The sequence below is a fragment of the Mandrillus leucophaeus genome, unplaced genomic scaffold (assembly GCF_000951045.1).
Source record: "Mandrillus leucophaeus isolate KB7577 unplaced genomic scaffold, Mleu.le_1.0 Scaffold104, whole genome shotgun sequence".
NCBI lineage: Eukaryota > Metazoa > Chordata > Mammalia > Primates > Cercopithecidae > Mandrillus > Mandrillus leucophaeus.
The window spans coordinates 1669567-1675409 of record NW_012098543.1 but is presented as its reverse complement, the minus strand read 5'-3'; positions in this window follow the sequence as shown (position 1 = coordinate 1675409).

Below are 5843 nucleotides of genomic sequence, written 5' to 3'. Positions count from 1 at the left end.
AAATAAGACAGGATATATAGGACTAAATAAAACCATCTGATGAGTATTTATGGTTTGTAGGGCATGACTCCCCAGATTCCTCAGATAGGAATTTAGGCAAGATAAAAAAATCAGACCTTAGTCCTCATTCTCAAACTTTTTTTTTTTTTACATTTCTTCCTGCAATATATTTAAGCGATAAACGTTGACAACATATCAATTCCTAAATGTAATATTCACTTTACGTGCCTTCTGAAAATAAGTACAAAATGTACTTTTTATCTTCAAGCTGTTTTTTTTTTTCCCCCCCTAGAAACAGGACCTAGTTCTGTCACCCAGGATGGAATGCAGTGGTGGGAACGCTGCTCACTGCAACCTCAACCTCTGGGGCTCAAGCAATCCTCCCACTACACCTCCCAACTAGCTGGGGCCACAGGCCCTCACCACCATGCCTGGATAATTTTTTAACATTTTGTAGAGTCAGGGTTCCACTACGATGCTCAGGCTAGCCTTGAACTCCTGGACTCAAGCAATCCTCCCACCTTTGCTTCCCAAAGTGCTGGGATTACAGGTGAACCATCACACCCATCCAATTGTAATCTATTTTAGGTGTTTTCTTTATTGTTCTTGCCTGAGTGTTCTATCAGGTGTGAATAATAAAGGCTGTAAAATAGGCAGTCTTCAAACATTGGGATTTATTTTCATATAGAGAATAATTATGAGATATTACTAAGGATACATCCCAGTCAGGTTATTCTGTTTTATGTGGGCCCTGAAGAAAATATAACTAAATTACAAAATTGGCTGGGCGCCGCGCCTCCTGCCTGTAATCCCAGCACTTTGGCAAGCCTAGGCGAATGGATCACCCTGAGGTCTGGAGTTCGAGGTCAGCCTGGCCAACACGGCGAAACCCCATCTGTACTAAAAATACAAAAATTAGCTGGGCATGGTGGCACGCGCCTGTAATCCCAGATACTCAAGAGGTTGAAGCAGGAGAATCGCTTGAGCCCAGGCAGCGGAGGTTGCGGTGAGCTGAGATCTCACATTTGCACTCCAGCCTGGCCAACAGAGTGAGACTGCATCTCAAAAAAAGCAAAAAAAAAAAATTATAAACTTCTAAATCACCTCATTTCTGCATGCAATAATTTTATGGCAATATCTGTAAGTTAACATGTACTATGAACTCTATTTTTCACTCATATCCCTAGTTATCAAAGGTTTCATTTATCAAACACTAGTAATTAGCTAAAACATAATTACATTTAGGAAGAAATTAGCATATCCAAAATATTAGCAAGTTTGAAAAAGCATAATGTGGCCAGGGGTGGCAGCTCGTGCATGTAGTTCCAGCATGATGGGAGGCTAAAGCAGAAAGATAGTTAGTGGCCAAGAGTTGGAGGCCAGCCCAGGCAACATGGTGAAACCTCATCTTTATATTTTAAATATTTATTTATTCATTCATCTTGGAGATGGAGTTTTGTTCTTATTGCTTAGGCTGGAGTGCAATGGTGTGGTTTTGGCTGACCACAACCTCTGCCTCCTGGGTTCACGTGACTCTCCTGCCTCAGCCTCCCGAGTAGCAGGTATTACAAGCATATGCCACCATGTCTGACTAATTCTCTACTTTTACTAGAGAAGGGGTATCTCCATGTTAGTCAGGCTGGTCTCGAACTCCTGACCTCAGTGATCCGCCCACTGAGGCCTCCCAAAGTGCTGGGATTAGAGGCCTGAGCCATTGTACCCAGCCTCTATGTAGCTTTTTAAAAAAATCCTTGTAGCTATCTTGTTTAGGAATAAAATTGGAGGAAGGTTTGCCTGACACTGTTCCCAGCTTGACTTTTCTCTTTGACTTAGTAATTTTGAGTTTCTTTCACAAGCTTCTGACAGCCATAATGCTTTGACACACTGATACTGCTTTATATAGATTTTCCAGAACAGTAAAGTCCAAGGGTCTGTCATGAACTGGGTTAGTGGAGGCAAGAAGATTCCCAGGAGACTCCTGGTCTCAAGCAAACCTCACACCTCAGCCTCCCAATGTGTGACGAACACAAGTGTGATCCACTGAGCCCAGTGGAGTCTCCATCTCAAAAAAAAAAAAAAAAAAGCAATACAGGAGTTAAGGTACTCTATGGAATTACATCATTTGACTTTTTTTTGGAAATGAAAAGTCTGACGTATTTATTACTGAACCCAGCCAACCAACGTGTTCATAACAGATTCAGAGAGAAAAAAATGTATTCCCAATAAAACATGTCCCACTCTTCAGATAGTGGTGACATTTTCTGCTTGATATGGTAACGTGATTGTAATGCTCAGACAGCATAAATATGTATGTCATCTCATGTGCAATTCCTTATAGACCCAGTGTGGCTCTTCTCCAGTGTCTTCTTTTAAAGTTGTACCTGATTTTATTACCAGTTTTCATCTGAATCCACTGGGGAATGGAACGATTTTGCTTTTTTTCTTGGCCAGGAATCACTTAATCCTGAAAGTCTTATGAGAAGATATGGCTAGAAGTAGAGTCAAGTACAAACCACGATGGCAGACAAAGGAAGAGAAGGGGCTTGATATTTATTATTATTATTATTATTTTGAGAGAAAGTTTCACTCTTGTTGCCCAGGCTGGAGTGCAATGGCATCATCTCGGTTCACTGCAACTTCCGCCTCCTGGGTTTACGCGATTCTCCCACCTCAGCCTCCCGAGGAGCTGGGATTACAGGTGCCCGCCACCATACCTAGCTAATTTTTATATTTTTAGTAGAGATGGCACTTCACCATGTTAACCAGCCTGTTCTCAACCTCTTGACTATTGTTTCTGCTGTTAGCTATCAGTCCTCTTCATTGCAGCACAAACAAGATTATTGTTTTTCCGTGAAACTGATGTGGATGGTCTGCCTGCTGCTCCATACATAACCTTCAACATTGTCTTCTCACAACTCAAAATGAGTTATCCATTTACAAACTGTTGATTTCTTTTGGGCTTCGTCCCCATAACCTTTTCATAAAGCATCAGTGATATCATTATTCGTCTACCCAAACTTTACCATAAGTATTCTTTTTTTGAGACATGATGGAAAGCAGTGGCAAGATCACAGTTCACTGCAGCCTCCACCTCCCAGGCTCATGCCATCCTTTGGCTGCAGACTCCACAGTAGCTGGCCCTGCAGGTATGTGCCACCATGCCCAGCGAATTTTTGTATTTTTTTTGTATAGAAGGGGTTTTCACCTTGTTACCCAGGCTGGTCCTGAATACCCAGGCTCATGTGACACACCTGTCTCGGCCTCTGAAAGTGCTGGGATTAGAGACCTGAGACACTGCATCTGGTCTCATCGTAAATTTGATGTTTCTTATTTCAATTTTAGCAGAATTTATATTGCTTTGATAGTCTCTTTTCAAACTCATGCCTTATCCTTCTTAGTGCCTCAAACTACAGCCTGTTCAGACATGTTATAACAGATTTGTACCAGTTTATTTTGGTGCAAAAACTGTGAAATCCATGCACAATTTTCCCATAATACATATTTTTCCATGAGCTTCTTGAAGACCTCTTGTACTAGAAAACTGTATTCAAGAGGCTATATAAAAGGATTGTAGATATGCAAGTGCCATTTACTTCTGACATCCAAGGATGGTTCAACATATTCAAGCAAATCAATGTGATATACCACTTGAACAGAATGACAGATGAAAACCACATCATCTCAACAGACGGAGAAAAATCATTTCACAAAATTCAACGTCTGATCATCATAGAAATCTTAAAACGGCCGGGCGCGGTGGCTCACGCCTGTAATCCCAGCACTTTGGGAGGCTGAGGCGGGCAGATCATCAGGTCAGGAGATCGAGACCATCCTGGCTAACATGGTGAAACCCTGTCTCTACTAAAACTACAAAAAATTAGCCGGGCGTGGTGGTGCGCGCCTGTAGTCCCAGCTATTGGGAGGCTGAGGCAGGAGAATGGCGTGAACCCAGGAGGCAGAGCTTGCAGTGACCGAGATCGTGCCACTGCACTCCAGCCTAGGCGACAAAGCAAGACTCCGTCTCAAAAAAATAAATAAATAAAAAGAAATCTTAAACAAAATAGAGAAGGAAATTTACCTGACCATTGATGAAGTGACCAACGTGGAAATAACCAAGCAGGGAAAATGGAATGCTTTTCCTGTAGGATCTCAAATGATGCAAGAATGCTCTCACTTTTTCTATTCAATAAATACAGGCTGCCCTAGCCAGAGCAATGAAATAGCAAAAGAAATGAAATGCCTCGAAATCAGAAAAAAGTAAAATTATATTTGTTTGTAGATGACATGATCTTCTGTGTAGAAAATCACAGAGTCAAAGTACTACTGAGACTAGTAAACACATCAGTAGATTTGCACAATACAATATCAACACCAAAAATTAGTTGAATTTTCATACATTAACAATAAACAATTTTAAATGAAAATTTAAAAACACTTCCATTTGCTACAGAACTTAAAGTAAGAAATACCTAGGAATAAACAGAAAGAAGTGAGAAATTCATACACTGACATCTACAAACATTGATCGAAATGATTAAAAACATATATAAAGATACAACCCATACTGATGTTTTGGAAAAATTAATATTGTTAAATGTTTATATAACCCAGTGTGATTTAGATTCAACACGATACCCATAAAAGTCCCTATCAGTATTTGTTGAAGAAACAAAAAAACAGGCTGGGAAAATGGCTCACATCTGTTGGCAAGGCTGCTCTCAAACTCCTGACCTCAAGTGATCTACTCAACTTGGCCTCCCAAAGTGCTGGGATTACAGGTGTGAGCCACCGCACCTGGCCTAATCCTCTGAACATAAACACTTTAATCTCAATTAATGCTTGAACTCAGTGTTAAGTCAACTCAAACTCAAGTCAATGCTGATTTGAATCTAATGTCAATTAATTGTTGATGGTTTGCTATACTCACTGCATTTGGAACTATTACCTCAAAAATGAATTTCCTGATGTCCTGCAAGGAGTCACCTCAGACTAAAGACCTTGCCACACATGACACTTGTAAGATCTCTGTCCAGTACGGATTCTCTGATGTGTAATGGGGCATGAACGTGAAATAAAGGCTTTGACACAATCATCACACTTGTGAGGTTTCTTTCCTGTATGAATTCTCCTATGTTTTGTGTAAGATGAAACTTGACTGAAGATCTTGCCACAGTCATCACATTTGTAAGGTTTCTCTCCAGTATGAGTTCGCTGATAAACTGCAAGGTAAGAATGATGCCTGAAAAATCTGCCACATTTATAACACTTGTAAGATCTCACTTCGTTATGGTTCTCCAATGATTTGCAATGGTTGTAGCGTTACTGAAGACTTTGCGACAATCATTACATTAGTAAAGTTTCCCTACAACATGGATTGCTTGATGGTGAATGAGTGTTGACTGGCCACAGAAGGCTTTGCCACACTCATTACACTTGTACGGTTTCTCTCCAATGTGAATTCCAGCATGTTGTGCCAAATGTGAATCATACCTGAATGCCTTGTCACAAACCTTACATTTGTATGGTTTCTCTCCAGTATGAACTGTCCTATGTATTTCAAGGAGTGACTTGAAATTGAAAACTTTGTCACATTCTTCACATTTGTAAGGTTTTTCTCCAGTATGAAGTCTATAATGACGTGCAAGGTTTGATTTTCGATTAAAAACCTTGCCACAATCATTACACTTGTAAGGTTTCTCTCCAGTATGAAGTCTATGATGATATGCAAGACTTGATTTGTGATTAAAACTTTTGCCACATTCATTACACTTGTAACGTTTCTCTCCAGTATGAATGACCTTATGCATTACAAGAGATGAATTTTGAACGAAGGTCTTGCCACA